Source organism: Ascaphus truei, chromosome 12, assembly GCF_040206685.1.
Source record: "Ascaphus truei isolate aAscTru1 chromosome 12, aAscTru1.hap1, whole genome shotgun sequence".
NCBI lineage: Eukaryota > Metazoa > Chordata > Amphibia > Anura > Ascaphidae > Ascaphus > Ascaphus truei.
Window position 1 is genome coordinate 9,973,634 of NC_134494.1, and position 22,927 is coordinate 9,996,560.

At 44.4% G+C, this 22,927-nt stretch overlaps 7 non-coding genes across 7 annotated transcripts; all 7 read right to left on the reverse strand.

Moving 5' to 3' along the window:
• Nucleotides 1-1,328: 1,328 nt before the first annotated feature.
• On the reverse strand, nt 1,329-1,402 carry TRNAI-AAU (transfer RNA isoleucine (anticodon AAU)). The gene has a single exon. It is a non-coding gene; the product is annotated as a tRNA-Ile (tRNA).
• A 3,334-nt stretch (nt 1,403-4,736) lies between these two features.
• TRNAI-AAU (transfer RNA isoleucine (anticodon AAU)) lies at nt 4,737-4,810 on the reverse strand. The gene has a single exon. It is a non-coding gene; the product is annotated as a tRNA-Ile (tRNA).
• A 3,310-nt stretch (nt 4,811-8,120) lies between these two features.
• TRNAI-AAU (transfer RNA isoleucine (anticodon AAU)) lies at nt 8,121-8,194 on the reverse strand. The gene has a single exon. It is a non-coding gene; the product is annotated as a tRNA-Ile (tRNA).
• Nucleotides 8,195-9,748: 1,554 nt separating this feature from the next.
• Nucleotides 9,749-9,822, reverse strand: TRNAI-AAU (transfer RNA isoleucine (anticodon AAU)). Its single transcript has one exon. It is a non-coding gene; the product is annotated as a tRNA-Ile (tRNA).
• A 3,302-nt stretch (nt 9,823-13,124) lies between these two features.
• On the reverse strand, nt 13,125-13,198 carry TRNAI-AAU (transfer RNA isoleucine (anticodon AAU)). Its single transcript has one exon. It is a non-coding gene; the product is annotated as a tRNA-Ile (tRNA).
• A 3,334-nt stretch (nt 13,199-16,532) lies between these two features.
• Nucleotides 16,533-16,606, reverse strand: TRNAI-AAU (transfer RNA isoleucine (anticodon AAU)). Its single transcript has one exon. It is a non-coding gene; the product is annotated as a tRNA-Ile (tRNA).
• A 1,642-nt stretch (nt 16,607-18,248) lies between these two features.
• Nucleotides 18,249-18,322, reverse strand: TRNAI-AAU (transfer RNA isoleucine (anticodon AAU)). Its single transcript has one exon. It is a non-coding gene; the product is annotated as a tRNA-Ile (tRNA).
• Nucleotides 18,323-22,927: the final 4,605 nt, after the last annotated feature.

A 22,927-nucleotide genomic window follows, 5' to 3' on the forward strand; every position in this document is an offset into this window, starting at 1 on the left:
TTACCTAGGAAGGCAAATTTTAGACTTACGCCCCTTCACATATGGCGGATATTTGGAGGCAAATAAATGATGTACAGTAATACAACATATATATACAGTATAGATCTCATATTAAAATATGCACCATGTAACTCCCCTGAAATTCTTTTTCATTCAAATGTCATTGTAGGATACAGAAGCCCAATGCAGTCTGTGCCTGGGCATATCTATTTCTAAGTGCATCTCTCTGTCTGTGTCTCTATCTATCTTTCTGTCTCTTACAGGACAGCCAGTCTGTGTGATGATCATGATGATGATGTCACAATTCCCAATGTGTCCGTGGATACGTTGTGACAACATCACACAGGCTAGCTCACAGGTCTAGAGCTTTAGTATACAGTAGACCTGTTCAGCCATGGAGGCAGAGAGGCAGAGAGGCAGAGAGGCAGAGAGGCAGAGAGGCAGAGAGGCAGAGAGGCAGAGAGGCAGAGAGGCAGAGAGGCAGAGAGGCAGAGAGGCAGAGAGGCAGAGAGGCAGAGAGGCAGAGAGGCAGAGAGGCAGAGAGGCAGAGAGGCAGAGAGGCAGAGAGGCAGAGAGGCAGAGAGGCAGAGAGGCAGAGAGGCAGAGAGGCAGAGACATCAGTTTGTCCCTCCCATGCAAATTAAATTCCTTGAGAGCAGAGAGACAGCAGCAGCCTGTTGATAGGACAGGATTTGGAATGGTTGTGACTCTTTTTTGATCTCTCAACTTCCCTCCCACTGTCTCAGGTGCAGCCAGCGTTAAAGTGAGAGAGGAAATGGATGCGGAGGTGAACTGTTTCTGTCTCTCTTCCTGGTGAATGGGGCGGATTGAGAAAGAAAACGTGCCAGCAGATAGTTTTTATTTTTAGCCCAGAAGGATTGCAGCCAATAGGGGGCGACGTGCTGTCTGCTTGCCATGACTACATGAGTTCATAAGTACTACATGCAGGTGGTATCTTTTCCATCCTTACAATTCAGGGGTTCTCAATCGTTAGCATTACTCACGTCACTTCAGTGATAATTACTGTTTGCGCTAGCTGCTTCTTTATTCTATGCTCTCTTCTTTATTCTATGCTCTGTTCATCCGCATATTTACATTGCATATACTGTAGTACCAAGGTGATATATACTGTACCATTTGTTAAAAAAAAAATGGAGTGGCACAGAAAGAAATCACTCTTTTTGCACACTTACAACAGGATGGATGTTGTCCCCCTCTTTTTGCGTCTATACAAAGTGCATCAACAATCCTTCCGAAAGGAATAATCCTTCAAACTAACTCGTCAGGGGTCTATAAAGAGAGACATATGTCAAATACGTGTAAAACTTTGGCCAGTACGGGGATCGAACCCGCGACCTTGGCGTTATTAGCACCACGCTCTAACCATCTGAGCTAACCGGCCATATTGGTTGGGTCACTGTGATTCGTTTTTTTCCCCCATTCCTTCCTAGGGTGCAGAGTGTTTTGGTCTGCAATCATACCACTTTTTGCCTTGATACTGTACATATGCTGAATAGTGTTTAGAATCCAGACATGTCAACTGTCTCTGATTTGGAGTCAGTGTCACTGATTTTTTGTGTATTTGGTCTCCAAGAAATGTATCTGTTAACACAGAGAATAGTGTGTTTTCCCTGTGTTCATAGATAGGTTTTTGGCATACAGTTGCGTCATACAGTATGTAAGAACAGTTTCTTACCTAGGAAGGCAAATTTTAGACTTACGCCCCTTCACATATGGCGGATATTTGGAGGCAAATAAATGATGTACAGTAATACAACATATATATACAGTATAGATCTCATATTAAAATATGCACCATGTAACTCCCCTGAAATTCTTTTTCATTCAAATGTCATTGTAGGATACAGAAGCCCAATGCAGTCTGTGCCTTGGCATATCTATTTCTAAGTGCATCTCTCCGTCTGTGTCTCTATCTATCTTTCTGTCTCTTACAGGACAGCCAGTCTGTGTGATGATCATGATGATGATGTCACAATTCCCAATGTGTCCGTGGATACGTTGTGACAACATCACACAGGCTAGCTCACAGGTCTAGAGCTTTAGTATACAGTAGACCTGTTCAGCCATGGAGGCAGAGAGGCAGAGAGGCAGAGAGGCAGAGAGGCAGAGAGGCAGAGAGGCAGAGAGGCAGAGAGGCAGAGAGGCAGAGAGGCAGAGAGGCAGAGAGGCAGAGAGGCAGAGAGGCAGAGAGGCAGAGAGGCAGAGAGGCAGAGAGGCAGAGAGGCAGAGAGGCAGAGAGGCAGAGAGGCAGAGAGGCAGAGAGGCAGAGAGGCAGAGACATCAGTTTGTCCCTCCCATGCAAATTAAATTCCTTGAGAGCAGAGAGACAGCAGCAGCCTGTTGATAGGACAGGATTTGGAATGGTTGTGACTCTTTTTTGATCTCTCAACTTCCCTCCCACTGTCTCAGGTGCAGCCAGCGTTAAAGTGAGAGAGGAAATGGATGCGGAGGTGAACTGTTTCTGTCTCTCTTCCTGGTGAATGGGGCGGATTGAGAAAGAAAACGTGCCAGCAGATAGTTTTTATTTTTAGCCCAGAAGGATTGCAGCCAATAGGGGGCGACGTGCTGTCTGCTTGCCATGACTACATGACTACATGAGTTCATAAGTACTACATGCAGGTGGTATCTTTTCCATCCTTACAATTCAGGGGTTCTCAATCGTTAGCATTACTCACGTCACTTCAGTGATAATTACTGTTTGCGCTAGCTGCTTCTTTATTCTATGCTCTCTTCTTTATTCTATGCTCTGTTCATCCGCATATTTACATTGCATATACTGTAGTACCAAGGTGATATATACTGTACCATTTGTTAAAAAAAAAATGGAGTGGCACAGAAAGAAATCACTCTTTTTGCACACTTACAACAGGATGGATGTTGTCCCCCTCTTTTTGCGTCTATACAAAGTGCATCAACAATCCTTCCGAAAGGAATAATCCTTCAAACTAACTCGTCAGGGGTCTATAAAGAGAGACATATGTCAAATACGTGTAAAACTTTGGCCAGTACGGGGATCGAACCCGCGACCTTGGCGTTATTAGCACCACGCTCTAACCATCTGAGCAAACCGGCCATATTGGTTGGGTCACTGTGATTCGTTTTTTTCCCCCATTCCTTCCTAGGGTGCAGAGTGTTTTGGTCTGCAATCATACCACTTTTTGCCTTGATACTGTACATATGCTGAATAGTGTTTAGAATCCAGACATGTCAACTGTCTCTGATTTGGAGTCAGTGTCACTGATTTTTTGTGTATTTGGTCTCCAAGAAATGTAGCTGTTAACACAGAGAATAGTGTGTTTTCCCTGTGTTCATAGATAGGTTTTTGGCATACAGTTGCGTCATACAGTATGTAAGAACAGTTTCTTACCTAGGAAGGCAAATTTTAGACTTACGCCCCTTCACATATGGCGGATATTTGGAGGCAAATAAATGATGTACAGTAATACAACATATATATACAGTATAGATCTCATATTAAAATATGCACCATGTAACTCCCCTGAAATTCTTTTTCATTCAAATGTCATTGTAGGATACAGAAGCCCAATGCAGTCTGTGCCTGGGCATATCTATTTCTAAGTGCATCTCTCCGTCTGTGTCTCTATCTATCTTTCTGTCTCTTACAGGACAGCCAGTCTGTGTGATGATCATGATGATGATGTCACAATTCCCAATGTGTCCGTGGATACGTTTTGACAACATCACACAGGCTAGCTCACAGGTCTAGAGCTTTAGTATACAGTAGACCTGTTCAGCCATGGAGGCAGAGAGGCAGAGAGGCAGAGAGGCAGAGAGGCAGAGAGGCAGAGAGGCAGAGAGGCAGAGAGGCAGAGAGGCAGAGAGGCAGAGAGGCAGAGAGGCAGAGAGGCAGAGAGGCAGAGAGGCAGAGAGGCAGAGAGGCAGAGAGGCAGAGAGGCAGAGAGGCAGAGAGGCAGAGAGGCAGAGAGGCAGAGAGGCAGAGAGGCAGAGAGGCAGAGAGGCAGAGAGGCAGAGACATCAGTTTGTCCCTCCCATGCAAATTAAATTCCTTGAGAGCAGAGAGACAGCAGCAGCCTGTTGATAGGACAGGATTTGGAATGGTTGTGACTCTTTTTTGATCTCTCAACTTCCCTCCCACTGTCTCAGGTGCAGCCAGCGTTAAAGTGAGAGAGGAAATGGATGCGGAGGTGAACTGTTTCTGTCTCTCTTCCTGGTGAATGGGGCGGATTGAGAAAGAAAACGTGCCAGCAGATAGTTTTTATTTTTAGCCCAGAAGGATTGCAGCCAATAGGGGGCGACGTGCTGTCTGCTTGCCATGACTACATGACTACATGAGTTCATAAGTACTACATGCAGGTGGTATCTTTTCCATCCTTACAATTCAGGGGTTCTCAATCGTTAGCATTACTCACGTCACTTCAGTGATAATTACTGTTTGCGCTAGCTGCTTTTTTATTCTATGCTCTCTTCTTTATTCTATGCTCTGTTCATCCGCATATTTACATTGCATATACTGTAGTACCAAGGTGATATATACTGTACCATTTGTTAAAAAAAAAATGGAGTGGCACAGAAAGAAATCACTCTTTTTGCACACTTACAACAGGATGGATGTTGTCCCCCTCTTTTTGCGTCTATACAAAGTGCATCAACAATCCTTCCGAAAGGAATAATCCTTCAAACTAACTCGTCAGGGGTCTATAAAGAGAGACATATGTCAAATACATGTAAAACTTTGGCCAGTACGGGGATCGAACCCGCGACCTTGGCGTTATTAGCACCACGCTCTAACCATCTGAGCTAACCGGCCATATTGGTTGGGTCACTGTGATTCGTTTTTTTCCCCCATTCCTTCCTAGGGTGCAGAGTGTTTTGGTCTGCAATCATACCACTTTTTGCCTTGATACTGTACATATGCTGAATAGTGTTTAGAATCCAGACATGTCAACTGTCTCTGATTTGGAGTCAGTGTCACTGATTTTTAGTGTATTTGGTCTCCAAGAAATGTAGCTGTTAACACAGAGAATAGTGTGTTTTCCCTGTGTTCATAGATAGGTTTTTGGCATACAGTTGCGTCATACAGTATGTAAGAACAGTTTCTTACCTAAGAAGGCAAATTTTAGACTTACACCCCTTCACATATGGCGGATATTTGGAGGCAAATAAATGATGTACAGTAATACAACATATATATACAGTATAGATCTCATATTAAAATATGCACCATGTAACTCCACTGAAATTCTTTTTCATTCAAATGTCATTGTAGGATACAGAAGCCCAATGCAGTCTGTGCCTTGGCATATCTATTTCTAAGTGCATCTCTCTGTCTGTGTCTCTATCTATCTTTCTGTCTCTTACAGGACAGCCAGTCTGTGTGATGATCATGATGATGATGTCACAATTCCCAATGTGTCCGTGGATACGTTGTGACAACATCACACAGGCTAGCTCACAGGTCTAGAGCTTTAGTATACAGTAGACCTGTTCAGCCATGGAGGCAGAGAGGCAGAGAGGCAGAGAGGCAGAGAGGCAGAGAGGCAGAGAGGCAGAGAGGCAGAGAGGCAGAGAGGCAGAGAGGCAGAGAGGCAGAGAGGCAGAGAGGCAGAGAGGCAGAGAGGCAGAGAGGCAGAGAGGCAGAGAGGCAGAGAGGCAGAGAGGCAGAGAGGCAGAGAGGCAGAGAGGCAGAGAGGCAGAGAGGCAGAGACATCAGTTTGTCCCTCCCATGCAAATTAAATTCCTTGAGAGCAGAGAGACAGCAGCAGCCTGTTGATAGGACAGGATTTGGAATGGTTGTGACTCTTTTTTGATCTCTCAACTTCCCTCCCACTGTCTCAGGTGCAGCCAGCGTTAAAGTGAGAGAGGAAATGGATGCGGAGGTGAACTGTTTCTGTCTCTCTTCCTGGTGAATGGGGCGGATTGAGAAAGAAAACGTGCCAGCAGATAGTTTTTATTTTTAGCCCAGAAGGATTGCAGCCAATAGGGGGCGACGTGCTGTCTGCTTGCCATGACTACATGACTACATGAGTTCATAAGTACTACATGCAGGTGGTATCTTTTCCATCCTTACAATTCAGGGGTTCTCAATCGTTAGCATTACTCACGTCACTTCAGTGATAATTACTGTTTGCGCTAGCTGCTTCTTTATTCTATGCTCTCTTCTTTATTCTATGCTCTGTTCATCCGCATATTTACATTGCATATACTGTAGTACCAAGGTGATATATACTGTACCATTTGTTAAAAAAAAAATGGAGTGGCACAGAAAGAAATCACTCTTTTTGCACACTTACAACAGGATGGATGTTGTCCCCCTTTTTTTGCGTCTATACAAAGTGCATCAACAATCCTTCCGAAAGGAATAATCCTTCAAACTAACTCGTCAGGGGTCTATAAAGAGAGACATATGTCAAATACGTGTAAAACTTTGGCCAGTACGGGGATCGAACCCGCGACCTTGGCGTTATTAGCACCACGCTCTAACCATCTGAGCAAACCGGCCATATTGGTTGGGTCACTGTGATTCGTTTTTTTCCCCCATTCCTTCCTAGGGTGCAGAGTGTTTTGGTCTGCAATCATACCACTTTTTGCCTTGATACTGTACATATGCTGAATAGTGTTTAGAATCCAGACATGTCAACTGTCTCTGATTTGGAGTCAGTGTCACTGATTTTTTGTGTATTTGGTCTCCAAGAAATGTAGCTGTTAACACAGAGAATAGTGTGTTTTCCCTGTGTTCATAGATAGGTTTTTGGCATACAGTTGCGTCATACAGTATGTAAGAACAGTTTCTTACCTAGGAAGGCAAATTTTAGACTTACGCCCCTTCACATATGGCGGATATTTGGAGGCAAATAAATGATGTACAGTAATACAACATATATATACAGTATAGATCTCATATTAAAATATGCACCATGTAACTCCCCTGAAATTCTTTTTCATTCAAATGTCATTGTAGGATACAGAAGCCCAATGCAGTCTGTGCCTGGGCATATCTATTTCTAAGTGCATCTCTCCGTCTGTGTCTCTATCTATCTTTCTGTCTCTTACAGGACAGCCAGTCTGTGTGATGATCATGATGATGATGTCACAATTCCCAATGTGTCCGTGGATACGTTGTGACAACATCACACAGGCTAGCTCACAGGTCTAGAGCTTTAGTATACAGTAGACCTGTTCAGCCAGAGAGGCAGAGAGGCAGAGAGGCAGAGAGGCAGAGAGGCAGAGAGGCAGAGAGGCAGAGAGGCAGAGAGGCAGAGAGGCAGAGAGGCAGAGAGGCAGAGAGGCAGAGAGGCAGAGAGGCAGAGAGGCAGAGAGGCAGAGAGGCAGAGAGGCAGAGAGGCAGAGAGGCAGAGAGGCAGAGAGGCAGAGAGGCAGAGAGGCAGAGAGGCAGAGACATCAGTTTGTCCCTCCCATGCAAATTAAATTCCTTGAGAGCAGAGAGACAGCAGCAGCCTGTTGATAGGACAGGATTTGGAATGGTTGTGACTCTTTTTTGATCTCTCAACTTCCCTCCCACTGTCTCAGGTGCAGCCAGCGTTAAAGTGAGAGAGGAAATGGATGCGGAGGTGAACTGTTTCTGTCTCTCTTCCTGGTGAATGGGGCGGATTGAGAAAGAAAACGTGCCAGCAGATAGTTTTTATTTTTAGCCCAGAAGGATTGCAGCCAATAGGGGGCGACGTGCTGTCTGCTTGCCATGACTACATGACTACATGAGTTCATAAGTACTACATGCAGGTGGTATCTTTTCCATCCTTACAATTCAGGGGTTCTCAATCGTTAGCATTACTCACGTCACTTCAGTGATAATTACTGTTTGCGCTAGCTGCTTCTTTATTCTATGCTCTCTTCTTTATTCTATGCTCTGTTCATCCGCATATTTACATTGCATATACTGTAGTACCAAGGTGATATATACTGTACCATTTGTTAAAAAAAAAATGGAGTGGCACAGAAAGAAATCACTCTTTTTGCACACTTACAACAGGATGGATGTTGTCCCCCTCTTTTTGCGTCTATACAAAGTGCATCAACAATCCTTCCGAAAGGAATAATCCTTCAAACTAACTCGTCAGGGGTCTATAAAGAGAGACATATGTCAAATACGTGTAAAACTTTGGCCAGTACGGGGATCGAACCCGCGACCTTGGCGTTATTAGCACCACGCTCTAACCATCTGAGCTAACCGGCCATATTGGTTGGGTCACTGTGATTCGTTTTTTTCCCCCATTCCTTCCTAGGGTGCAGAGTGTTTTGGTCTGCAATCATACCACTTTTTGCCTTGATACTGTACATATGCTGAATAGTGTTTAGAATCCAGACATGTCAACTGTCTCTGATTTGGAGTCAGTGTCACTGATTTTTTGTGTATTTGGTCTCCAAGAAATGTAGCTGTTAACACAGAGAATAGTGTGTTTTCCCTGTGTTCATAGATAGGTTTTTGGCATACAGTTGCGTCATACAGTATGTAAGAACAGTTTCTTACCTAGGAAGGCAAATTTTAGACTTACGCCCCTTCACATATGGCGGATATTTGGAGGCAAATAAATGATGTACAGTAATACAACATATATATACAGTATAGATCTCATATTAAAATATGCACCATGTAACTCCCCTGAAATTCTTTTTCATTCAAATGTCATTGTAGGATACAGAAGCCCAATGCAGTCTGTGCCTGGGCATATCTATTTCTAAGTGCATCTCTCTGTCTGTGTCTCTATCTATCTTTCTGTCTCTTACAGGACAGCCAGTCTGTGTGATGATCATGATGATGATGTCACAATTCCCAATGTGTCCGTGGATACGTTGTGACAACATCACACAGGCTAGCTCACAGGTCTAGAGCTTTAGTATACAGTAGACCTGTTCAGCCATGGAGGCAGAGAGGCAGAGAGGCAGAGAGGCAGAGAGGCAGAGAGGCAGAGAGGCAGAGAGGCAGAGAGGCAGAGAGGCAGAGAGGCAGAGAGGCAGAGAGGCAGAGAGGCAGAGAGGCAGAGAGGCAGAGAGGCAGAGAGGCAGAGACATCAGTTTGTCCCTCCCATGCAAATTAAATTCCTTGAGAGCAGAGAGACAGCAGCAGCCTGTTGATAGGACAGGATTTGGAATGGTTGTGACTCTTTTTTGATCTCTCAACTTCCCTCCCACTGTCTCAGGTGCAGCCAGCGTTAAAGTGAGAGAGGAAATGGATGCGGAGGTGAACTGTTTCTGTCTCTCTTCCTGGTGAATGGGGCGGATTGAGAAAGAAAACGTGCCAGCAGATAGTTTTTATTTTTAGCCCAGAAGGATTGCAGCCAATAGGGGGCGACGTGCTGTCTGCTTGCCATGACTACATGACTACATGAGTTCATAAGTACTACATGCAGGTGGTATCTTTTCCATCCTTACAATTCAGGGGTTCTCAATCGTTAGCATTACTCACGTCACTTCAGTGATAATTACTGTTTGCGCTAGCTGCTTCTTTATTCTATGCTCTCTTCTTTATTCTATGCTCTGTTCATCCGCATATTTACATTGCATATACTGTAGTACCAAGGTGATATATACTGTACCATTTGTTAAAAAAAAAATGGAGTGGCACAGAAAGAAATCACTCTTTTTGCACACTTACAACAGGATGGATGTTGTCCCCCTCTTTTTGCGTCTATACAAAGTGCATCAACAATCCTTCCGAAAGGAATAATCCTTCAAACTAACTTGTCAGGGGTCTATAAAGAGAGACATATGTCAAATACGTGTAAAACTTTGGCCAGTACGGGGATCGAACCCGCGACCTTGGCGTTATTAGCACCACGCTCTAACCATCTGAGCTAACCGGCCATATTGGTTGGGTCACTGTGATTCGTTTTTTTCCCCCATTCCTTCCTAGGGTGCAGAGTGTTTTGGTCTGCAATCATACCACTTTTTGCCTTGATACTGTACATATGCTGAATAGTGTTTAGAATCCAGACATGTCAACTGTCTCTGATTTGGAGTCAGTGTCACTGATTTTTTGTGTATTTGGTCTCCAAGAAATGTAGCTGTTAACACAGAGAATAGTGTGTTTTCCCTGTGTTCATAGATAGGTTTTTGGCATACAGTTGCGTCATACAGTATGTAAGAACAGTTTCTTACCTAGGAAGGCAAATTTTAGACTTACGCCCCTTCACATATGGCGGATATTTGGAGGCAAATAAATGATGTACAGTAATACAACATATATATACAGTATAGATCTCATATTAAAATATGCACCATGTAACTCCCCTGAAATTCTTTTTCATTCAAATGTCATTGTAGGATACAGAAGCCCAATGCAGTCTGTGCCTTGGCATATCTATTTCTAAGTGCATCTCTCCGTCTGTGTCTCTATCTATCTTTCTGTCTCTTACAGGACAGCCAGTCTGTGTGATGATCATGATGATGATGTCACAATTCCCAATGTGTCCGTGGATACGTTGTGACAACATCACACAGGCTAGCTCACAGGTCTAGAGCTTTAGTATACAGTAGACCTGTTCAGCCATGGAGGCAGAGAGGCAGAGAGGCAGAGAGGCAGAGAGGCAGAGAGGCAGAGAGGCAGAGAGGCAGAGAGGCAGAGAGGCAGAGAGGCAGAGAGGCAGAGAGGCAGAGAGGCAGAGAGGCAGAGAGGCAGAGAGGCAGAGAGGCAGAGAGGCAGAGAGGCAGAGAGGCAGAGAGGCAGAGAGGCAGAGAGGCAGAGAGGCAGAGAGGCAGAGACATCAGTTTGTCCCTCCCATGCAAATTAAATTCCTTGAGAGCAGAGAGACAGCAGCAGCCTGTTGATAGGACAGGATTTGGAATGGTTGTGACTCTTTTTTGATCTCTCAACTTCCCTCCCACTGTCTCAGGTGCAGCCAGCGTTAAAGTGAGAGAGGAAATGGATGCGGAGGTGAACTGTTTCTGTCTCTCTTCCTGGTGAATGGGGCGGATTGAGAAAGAAAACGTGCCAGCAGATAGTTTTTATTTTTAGCCCAGAAGGATTGCAGCCAATAGGGGGCGACGTGCTGTCTGCTTGCCATGACTACATGACTACATGAGTTCATAAGTACTACATGCAGGTGGTATCTTTTCCATCCTTACAATTCAGGGGTTCTCAATCGTTAGCATTACTCACGTCACTTCAGTGATAATTACTGTTTGCGCTAGCTGCTTCTTTATTCTATGCTCTCTTCTTTATTCTATGCTCTGTTCATCCGCATATTTACATTGCATATACTGTAGTACCAAGGTGATATATACTGTACCATTTGTTAAAAAAAAAATGGAGTGGCACAGAAAGAAATCACTCTTTTTGCACACTTACAACAGGATGGATGTTGTCCCCCTCTTTTTGCGTCTATACAAAGTGCATCAACAATCCTTCCGAAAGGAATAATCCTTCAAACTAACTCGTCAGGGGTCTATAAAGAGAGACATATGTCAAATACGTGTAAAACTTTGGCCAGTACGGGGATCGAACCCGCGACCTTGGCGTTATTAGCACCACGCTCTAACCATCTGAGCAAACCGGCCATATTGGTTGGGTCACTGTGATTCGTTTTTTTCCCCCATTCCTTCCTAGGGTGCAGAGTGTTTTGGTCTGCAATCATACCACTTTTTGCCTTGATACTGTACATATGCTGAATAGTGTTTAGAATCCAGACATGTCAACTGTCTCTGATTTGGAGTCAGTGTCACTGATTTTTTGTGTATTTGGTCTCCAAGAAATGTAGCTGTTAACACAGAGAATAGTGTGTTTTCCCTGTGTTCATAGATAGGTTTTTGGCATACAGTTGCGTCATACAGTATGTAAGAACAGTTTCTTACCTAGGAAGGCAAATTTTAGACTTACGCCCCTTCACATATGGCGGATATTTGGAGGCAAATAAATGATGTACAGTAATACAACATATATATACAGTATAGATCTCATATTAAAATATGCACCATGTAACTCCCCTGAAATTCTTTTTCATTCAAATGTCATTGTAGGATACAGAAGCCCAATGCAGTCTGTGCCTGGGCATATCTATTTCTAAGTGCATCTCTCCGTCTGTGTCTCTATCTATCTTTCTGTCTCTTACAGGACAGCCAGTCTGTGTGATGATCATGATGATGATGTCACAATTCCCAATGTGTCCGTGGATACGTTGTGACAACATCACACAGGCTAGCTCACAGGTCTAGAGCTTTAGTATACAGTAGACCTGTTCAGCCATGGAGGCAGAGAGGCAGAGAGGCAGAGAGGCAGAGAGGCAGAGAGGCAGAGAGGCAGAGAGGCAGAGAGGCAGAGAGGCAGAGAGGCAGAGAGGCAGAGAGGCAGAGAGGCAGAGAGGCAGAGAGGCAGAGAGGCAGAGAGGCAGAGAGGCAGAGAGGCAGAGAGGCAGAGAGGCAGAGAGGCAGAGAGGCAGAGAGGCAGAGACATCAGTTTGTCCCTCCCATGCAAATTAAATTCCTTGAGAGCAGAGAGACAGCAGCAGCCTGTTGATAGGACAGGATTTGGAATGGTTGTGACTCTTTTTTGATCTCTCAACTTCCCTCCCACTGTCTCAGGTGCAGCCAGCGTTAAAGTGAGAGAGGAAATGGATGCGGAGGTGAACTGTTTCTGTCTCTCTTCCTGGTGAATGGGGCGGATTGAGAAAGAAAACGTGCCAGCAGATAGTTTTTATTTTTAGCCCAGAAGGATTGCAGCCAATAGGGGGCGACGTGCTGTCTGCTTGCCATGACTACATGACTACATGAGTTCATAAGTACTACATGCAGGTGGTATCTTTTCCATCCTTACAATTCAGGGGTTCTCAATCGTTAGCATTACTCACGTCACTTCAGTGATAATTACTGTTTGCGCTAGCTGCTTTTTTATTCTATGCTCTCTTCTTTATTCTATGCTCTGTTCATCCGCATATTTACATTGCATATACTGTAGTACCAAGGTGATATATACTGTACCATTTGTTAAAAAAAAAATGGAGTGGCACAGAAAGAAATCACTCTTTTTGCACACTTACAACAGGATGGATGTTGTCCCCCTCTTTTTGCGTCTATACAAAGTGCATCAACAATCCTTCCGAAAGGAATAATCCTTCAAACTAACTCGTCAGGGGTCTATAAAGAGAGACATATGTCAAATACATGTAAAACTTTGGCCAGTACGGGGATCGAACCCGCGACCTTGGCGTTATTAGCACCACGCTCTAACCATCTGAGCTAACCGGCCATATTGGTTGGGTCACTGTGATTCGTTTTTTTCCCCCATTCCTTCCTAGGGTGCAGAGTGTTTTGGTCTGCAATCATACCACTTTTTGCCTTGATACTGTACATATGCTGAATAGTGTTTAGAATCCAGACATGTCAACTGTCTCTGATTTGGAGTCAGTGTCACTGATTTTTAGTGTATTTGGTCTCCAAGAAATGTAGCTGTTAACACAGAGAATAGTGTGTTTTCCCTGTGTTCATAGATAGGTTTTTGGCATACAGTTGCGTCATACAGTATGTAAGAACAGTTTCTTACCTAAGAAGGCAAATTTTAGACTTACACCCCTTCACATATGGCGGATATTTGGAGGCAAATAAATGATGTACAGTAATACAACATATATATACAGTATAGATCTCATATTAAAATATGCACCATGTAACTCCACTGAAATTCTTTTTCATTCAAATGTCATTGTAGGATACAGAAGCCCAATGCAGTCTGTGCCTTGGCATATCTATTTCTAAGTGCATCTCTCTGTCTGTGTCTCTATCTATCTTTCTGTCTCTTACAGGACAGCCAGTCTGTGTGATGATCATGATGATGATGTCACAATTCCCAATGTGTCCGTGGATACGTTGTGACAACATCACACAGGCTAGCTCACAGGTCTAGAGCTTTAGTATACAGTAGACCTGTTCAGCCATGGAGGCAGAGAGGCAGAGAGGCAGAGAGGCAGAGAGGCAGAGAGGCAGAGAGGCAGAGAGGCAGAGAGGCAGAGAGGCAGAGAGGCAGAGAGGCAGAGAGGCAGAGAGGCAGAGAGGCAGAGAGGCAGAGAGGCAGAGAGGCAGAGAGGCAGAGAGGCAGAGAGGCAGAGAGGCAGAGAGGCAGAGAGGCAGAGAGGCAGAGAGGCAGAGAGGCAGAGACATCAGTTTGTCCCTCCCATGCAAATTAAATTCCTTGAGAGCAGAGAGACAGCAGCAGCCTGTTGATAGGACAGGATTTGGAATGGTTGTGACTCTTTTTTGATCTCTCAACTTCCCTCCCACTGTCTCAGGTGCAGCCAGCGTTAAAGTGAGAGAGGAAATGGATGCGGAGGTGAACTGTTTCTGTCTCTCTTCCTGGTGAATGGGGCGGATTGAGAAAGAAAACGTGCCAGCAGATAGTTTTTATTTTTAGCCCAGAAGGATTGCAGCCAATAGGGGGCGACGTGCTGTCTGCTTGCCATGACTACATGACTACATGAGTTCATAAGTACTACATGCAGGTGGTATCTTTTCCATCCTTACAATTCAGGGGTTCTCAATCGTTAGCATTACTCACGTCACTTCAGTGATAATTACTGTTTGCGCTAGCTGCTTCTTTATTCTATGCTCTCTTCTTTATTCTATGCTCTGTTCATCCGCATATTTACATTGCATATACTGTAGTACCAAGGTGATATATACTGTACCATTTGTTAAAAAAAAAATGGAGTGGCACAGAAAGAAATCACTCTTTTTGCACACTTACAACAGGATGGATGTTGTCCCCCTCTTTTTGCGTCTATACAAAGTGCATCAACAATCCTTCCGAAAGGAATAATCCTTCAAACTAACTCGTCAGGGGTCTATAAAGAGAGACATATGTCAAATACGTGTAAAACTTTGGCCAGTACGGGGATCGAACCCGCGACCTTGGCGTTATTAGCACCACGCTCTAACCATCTGAGCAAACCGGCCATATTGGTTGGGTCACTGTGATTCGTTTTTTTCCCCCATTCCTTCCTAGGGTGCAGAGTGTTTTGGTCTGCAATCATACCACTTTTTGCCTTGATACTGTACATATGCTGAATAGTGTTTAGAATCCAGACATGTCAACTGTCTCTGATTTGGAGTCAGTGTCACTGATTTTTTGTGTATTTGGTCTCCAAGAAATGTAGCTGTTAACACAGAGAATAGTGTGTTTTCCCTGTGTTCATAGATAGGTTTTTGGCATACAGTTGCGTCATACAGTATGTAAGAACAGTTTCTTACCTAGGAAGGCAAATTTTAGACTTACGCCCCTTCACATATGGCGGATATTTGGAGGCAAATAAATGATGTACAGTAATACAACATATATATACAGTATAGATCTCATATTAAAATATGCACCATGTAACTCCCCTGAAATTCTTTTTCATTCAAATGTCATTGTAGGATACAGAAGCCCAATGCAGTCTGTGCCTGGGCATATCTATTTCTAAGTGCATCTCTCCGTCTGTGTCTCTATCTATCTTTCTGTCTCTTACAGGACAGCCAGTCTGTGTGATGATCATGATGATGATGTCACAATTCCCAATGTGTCCGTGGATACGTTGTGACAACATCACACAGGCTAGCTCACAGGTCTAGAGCTTTAGTATACAGTAGACCTGTTCAGCCAGAGAGGCAGAGAGGCAGAGAGGCAGAGAGGCAGAGAGGCAGAGAGGCAGAGAGGCAGAGAGGCAGAGAGGCAGAGAGGCAGAGAGGCAGAGAGGCAGAGAGGCAGAGAGGCAGAGAGGCAGAGAGGCAGAGAGGCAGAGAGGCAGAGAGGCAGAGAGGCAGAGAGGCAGAGAGGCAGAGAGGCAGAGAGGCAGAGAGGCAGAGAGGCAGAGAGGCAGAGAGGCAGAGACATCAGTTTGTCCCTCCCATGCAAATTAAATTCCTTGAGAGCAGAGAGACAGCAGCAGCCTGTTGATAGGACAGGATTTGGAATGGTTGTGACTCTTTTTTGATCTCTCAACTTCCCTCCCACTGTCTCAGGTGCAGCCAGCGTTAAAGTGAGAGAGGAAATGGATGCGGAGGTGAACTGTTTCTGTCTCTCTTCCTGGTGAATGGGGCGGATTGAGAAAGAAAACGTGCCAGCAGATAGTTTTTATTTTTAGCCCAGAAGGATTGCAGCCAATAGGGGGCGACGTGCTGTCTGCTTGCCATGACTACATGACTACATGAGTTCATAAGTACTACATGCAGGTGGTATCTTTTCCATCCTTACAATTCAGGGCTTCTCAATCGTTAGCATTACTCACGTCACTTCAGTGATAATTACTGTTTGCGCTAGCTGCTTTTTTATTCTATGCTCTCTTCTTTATTCTATGCTCTGTTCATCCGCATATTTACATTGCATATACTGTAGTACCAAGGTGATATATACTGTACCATTTGTTAAAAAAAAAATGGAGTGGCACAGAAAGAAATCACTCTTTTTGCACACTTACAACAGGATGGATGTTGTCCCCCTCTTTTTGCGTCTATACAAAGTGCATCAACAATCCTTCCGAAAGGAATAATCCTTCAAACTAACTCGTCAGGGGTCTATAAAGAGAGACATATGTCAAATACGTGTAAAACTTTGGCCAGTACGGGGATCGAACCCGCGACCTTGGCGTTATTAGCACCACGCTCTAACCATCTGAGCTAACCGGCCATATTGGTTGGGTCACTGTGATTCGTTTTTTTCCCCCATTCCTTCCTAGGGTGCAGAGTGTTTTGGTCTGCAATCCTACCACTTTTTGCCTTGATACTGTACATATGCTGAATAGTGTTTAGAATCCAGACATGTCAACTGTCTCTGATTTGGAGTCAGTGTCACTGATTTTTTGTGTATTTGGTCTCCAAGAAATGTAGCTGTTAACACAGAGAATAGTGTGTTTTCCCTGTGTTCATAGATAGGTTTTTGGCATACAGTTGCGTCATACAGTATGTAAGAACAGTTTCTTACCTAAGAAGGCAAATTTTAGACTTACACCCCTTCACATATGGCGGATATTTGGAGGCAAATAAATGATGTACAGTAATACAACATATATATACAGTATAGATCTCATATTAAAATATGCACCATGTAACTCCACTGAAATTCTTTTTCATTCAAATGTCATTGTAGGATACAGAAGCCCAATGCAGTCTGTGCCTTGGCATATCTATTTCTAAGTGCATCTCTCTGTCTGTGTCTCTATCTATCTTTCTGTCTCTTACAGGACAGCCAGTCTGTGTGATGATCATGATGATGATGTCACAATTCCCAATGTGTCCGTGGATACGTTGTGACAACATCACACAGGCTAGCTCACAGGTCTAGAGCTTTAGTATACAGTAGACCTGTTCAGCCATGGAGGCAGAGAGGCAGAGAGGCAGAGAGGCAGAGAGGCAGAGAGGCAGAGAGGCAGAGAGGCAGAGAGGCAGAGAGGCAGAGAGGCAGAGAGGCAGAGAGGCAGAGAGGCAGAGAGGCAGAGAGGCAGAGAGGCAGAGAGGCAGAGAGGCAGAGAGGCAGAGAGGCAGAGAGGCAGAGAGGCAGAGAGGCAGAGAGGCAGAGAGGCAGAGAGGCAGAGAGGCAGAGAGGCAGAGACATCAGTTTGTCCCTCCCATGCAAATTAAATTCCTTGAGAGCAGAGAGACAGCAGCAGCCTGTTGATAGGACAGGATTTGGAATGGTTGTGACTCTTTTTTGATCTCTCAACTTCCCTCCCACTGTCTCAGGTGCAGCCAGCGTTAAAGTGAGAGAGGAAATGGATGCGGAGGTGAACTGTTTCTGTCTCTCTTCCTGGTGAATGGGGCGGATTGAGAAAGAAAACGTGCCAGCAGATAGTTTTTATTTTTAGCCCAGAAGGATTGCAGCCAATAGGGGGCGACGTGCTGTCTGCTTGCCATGACTACATGACTACATGAGTTCATAAGTACTACATGCAGGTGGTATCTTTTCCATCCTTACAATTCAGGGGTTCTCAATCGTTAGCATTACTCACGTCACTTCAGTGATAATTACTGTTTGCGCTAGCTGCTTCTTTATTCTATGCTCTCTTCTTTATTCTATGCTCTGTTCATCCGCATATTTACATTGCATATACTGTAGTACCAAGGTGATATATACTGTACCATTTGTTAAAAAAAAAATGGAGTGGCACAGAAAGAAATCACTCTTTTTGCACACTTACAACAGGATGGATGTTGTCCCCCTCTTTTTGCGTCTATACAAAGTGCATCAACAATCCTTCCGAAAGGAATAATCCTTCAAACTAACTCGTCAGGGGTCTATAAAGAGAGACATATGTCAAATACGTGTAAAACTTTGGCCAGTACGGGGATCGAACCCGCGACCTTGGCGTTATTAGCACCACGCTCTAACCATCTGAGCTAACCGGCCATATTGGTTGGGTCACTGTGATTCGTTTTTTTCCCCCATTCCTTCCTAGGGTGCAGAGTGTTTTGGTCTGCAATCATACCACTTTTTGCCTTGATACTGTACATATGCTGAATAGTGTTTAGAATCCAGACATGTCAACTGTCTCTGATTTGGAGTCAGTGTCACTGATTTTTTGTGTACTGTATTTGGTCTCCAAGAAATGTAGCTGTTAACACAGAGAATAGTGTGTTTTCCCTGTGTTCATAGATAGGTTTTTGGCATACAGTTGCGTCATACAGTATGTAAGAACAGTTTCTTACCTAGGAAGGCAAATTTTAGACTTACGCCCCTTCACATATGGCGGATATTTGGAGGCAAATAAATGATGTACAGTAATACAACATATATATACAGTATAGATCTCATATTAAAATATGCACCATGTAACTCCCCTGAAATTCTTTTTCATTCAAATGTCATTGTAGGATACAGAAGCCCAATGCAGTCTGTGCCTGGGCATATCTATTTCTAAGTGCATCTCTCCGTCTGTGTCTCTATCTATCTTTCTGTCTCTTACAGGACAGCCAGTCTGTGTGATGATCATGATGATGATGTCACAATTCCCAATGTGTCCGTGGATACGTTGTGACAACATCACACAGGCTAGCTCACAGGTCTAGAGCTTTAGTATACAGTAGACCTGTTCAGCCATGGAGGCAGAGAGGCAGAGAGGCAGAGAGGCAGAGAGGCAGAGAGGCAGAGAGGCAGAGAGGCAGAGAGGCAGAGAGGCAGAGAGGCAGAGAGGCAGAGAGGCAGAGAGGCAGAGAGGCAGAGAGGCAGAGAGGCAGAGAGGCAGAGAGGCAGAGAGGCAGAGAGGCAGAGAGGCAGAGAGGCAGAGACATCAGTTTGTCCCTCCCATGCAAATTAAATTCCTTGAGAGCAGAGAGACAGCAGCAGCCTGTTGATAGGACAGGATTTGGAATGGTTGTGACTCTTTTTTGATCTCTCAACTTCCCTCCCACTGTCTCAGGTGCAGCCAGCGTTAAAGTGAGAGAGGAAATGGATGCGGAGGTGAACTGTTTCTGTCTCTCTTCCTGGTGAATGGGGCGGATTGAGAAAGAAAACGTGCCAGCAGATAGTTTTTATTTTTAGCCCAGAAGGATTGCAGCCAATAGGGGGCGACGTGCTGTCTGCTTGCCATGACTACATGAGTTCATAAGTACTACATGCAGGTGGTATCTTTTCCATCCTTACAATTCAGGGGTTCTCAATCGTTAGCATTACTCACGTCACTTCAGTGATAATTACTGTTTGCGCTAGCTGCTTTTTTATTCTATGCTCTCTTCTTTATTCTATGCTCTGTTCATCCGCATATTTACATTGCATATACTGTAGTACCAAGGTGATATATACTGTACCATTTGTTAAAAAAAAAATGGAGTGGCACAGAAAGAAATCACTCTTTTTGCACACTTACAACAGGATGGATGTTGTCCCCCTCTTTTTGCGTCTATACAAAGTGCATCAACAATCCTTCCGAAAGGAATAATCCTTCAAACTAACTCGTCAGGGGTCTATAAAGAGAGACATATGTCAAATACATGTAAAACTTTGGCCAGTACAGGGATCGAACCCGCGACCTTGGCGTTATTAGCACCACGCTCTAACCATCTGAGCTAACCGGCCATATTGGTTGGGTCACTGTGATTCGTTTTTTTCCCCCATTCCTTCCTAGGGTGCAGAGTGTTTTGGTCTGCAATCATACCACTTTTTGCCTTGATACTGTACATATGCTGAATAGTGTTTAGAATCCAGACATGTCAACTGTCTCTGATTTGGAGTCAGTGTCACTGATTTTTTGTGTATTTGGTCTCCAAGAAATGTAGCTGTTAACACAGAGAATAGTGTGTTTTCCCTGTGTTCATAGATAGGTTTTTGGCATACAGTTGCGTCATACAGTATGTAAGAACAGTTTCTTACCTAAGAAGGCAAATTTTAGACTTACACCCCTTCACATATGGCGGATATTTGGAGGCAAATAAATGATGTACAGTAATACAACATATATATACAGTATAGATCTCATATTAAAATATGCACCATGTAACTCCCCTGAAATTCTTTTTCATTCAAATGTCATTGTAGGATACAGAAGCCCAATGCAGTCTGTGCCTGGGCATATCTATTTCTAAGTGCATCTCTCCGTCTGTGTCTCTATCTATCTTTCTGTCTCTTACAGGACAGCCAGTCTGTGTGATGATCATGATGATGATGTCACAATTCCCAATGTGTCCGTGGATACGTTGTGACAACATCACACAGGCTAGCTCACAGGTCTAGAGCTTTAGTATACAGTAGACCTGTTCAGCCATGGAGGCAGAGAGGCAGAGAGGCAGAGAGGCAGAGAGGCAGAGAGGCAGAGAGGCAGAGAGGCAGAGAGGCAGAGAGGCAGAGAGGCAGAGAGGCAGAGAGGCAGAGAGGCAGAGAGGCAGAGAGGCAGAGAGGCAGAGAGGCAGAGAGGCAGAGAGGCAGAGAGGCAGAGAGGCAGAGAGGCAGAGAGGCAGAGAGGCAGAGAGGCAGAGACATCAGTTTGTCCCTCCCATGCAAATTAAATTCCTTGAGAGCAGAGAGACAGCAGCAGCCTGTTGATAGGACAGGATTTGGAATGGTTGTGACTCTTTTTTGATCTCTCAACTTCCCTCCCACTGTCTCAGGTGCAGCCAGCGTTAAAGTGAGAGAGGAAATGGATGCGGAGGTGAACTGTTTCTGTCTCTCTTCCTGGTGAATGGGGCGGATTGAGAAAGAAAACGTGCCAGCAGATAGTTTTTATTTTTAGCCCAGAAGGATTGCAGCCAATAGGGGGCGACGTGCTGTCTGCTTGCCATGACTACATGACTACATGAGTTCATAAGTACTACATGCAGGTGGTATCTTTTCCATCCTTACAATTCAGGGGTTCTCAATCGTTAGCATTACTCACGTCACTTCAGTGATAATTACTGTTTGCGCTAGCTGCTTCTTTATTCTATGCTCTCTTCTTTATTCTATGCTCTGTTCATCCGCATATTTACATTGCATATACTGTAGTACCAAGGTGATATATACTGTACCATTTGTTAAAAAAAAAATGGAGTGGCACAGAAAGAAATCACTCTTTTTGCACACTTACAACAGGATGGATGTTGTCCCCCTCTTTTTGCGTCTATACAAAGTGCATCAACAATCCTTCCGAAAGGATAGACATAAAGAGAGACATATGTCAAATACGTGTAAAACTTTGGCCAGTACAGGGATCGAACCCGCGACCTTGGCGTTATTAGCACCACGCTCTAACCATCTGAGCTAACCGGCCATATTGGTTGGGTCACTGTGATTCGTTTTTTTCCCCCATTCCTTCCTAGGGTGCAGAGTGTTTTGGTCTGCAATCATACCACTTTTTGCCTTGATACTGTACATATGCTGAATAGTGTTTAGAATCCAGACATGTCAACTGTCTCTGATTTGGAGTCAGTGTCACTGATTTTTTGTGTATTTGGTCTCCAAGAAATGTAGCTGTTAACACAGAGAATAGTGTGTTTTCCCTGTGTTCATAGATAGGTTTTTGGCATACAGTTGCGTCATACAGTATGTAAGAACAGTTTCTTACCTAGGAAGGCAAATTTTAGACTTACGCCCCTTCACATATGGCGGATATTTGGAGGCAAATAAATGATGTACAGTAATACAACATATATATACAGTATAGATCTCATATTAAAATATGCACCATGTAACTCCCCTGAAATTCTTTTTCATTCAAATGTCATTGTAGGATACAGAAGCCCAATGCAGTCTGTGCCTGGGCATATCTATTTCTAAGTGCATCTCTCCGTCTGTGTCTCTATCTATCTTTCTGTCTCTTACAGGACAGCCAGTCTGTGTGATGATCATGATGATGATGTCACAATTCCCAATGTGTCCGTGGATACGTTGTGACAACATCACACAGGCTAGCTCACAGGTCTAGAGCTTTAGTATACAGTAGACCTGTTCAGCCATGGAGGCAGAGAGGCAGAGAGGCAGAGAGGCAGAGAGGCAGAGAGGCAGAGAGGCAGAGAGGCAGAGAGGCAGAGAGGCAGAGAGGCAGAGAGGCAGAGAGGCAGAGAGGCAGAGAGGCAGAGAGGCAGAGAGGCAGAGAGGCAGAGAGGCAGAGAGGCAGAGAGGCAGAGAGGCAGAGAGGCAGAGAGGCAGAGAGGCAGAGAGGCAGAGAGGCAGAGACATCAGTTTGTCCCTCCCATGCAAATTAAATTCCTTGAGAGCAGAGAGACAGCAGCAGCCTGTTGATAGGACAGGATTTGGAATGGTTGTGACTCTTTTTTGATCTCTCAACTTCCCTCCCACTGTCTCAGGTGCAGCCAGCGTTAAAGTGAGAGAGGAAATGGATGCGGAGGTGAACTGTTTCTGTCTCTCTTCCTGGTGAATGGGGCGGATTGAGAAAGAAAACGTGCCAGCAGATAGTTTTTATTTTTAGCCCAGAAGGATTGCAGCCAATAGGGGGCGACGTGCTGTCTGCTTGCCATGACTACATGACTACATGAGTTCATAAGTACTACATGCAGGTGGTATCTTTTCCATCCTTACAATTCA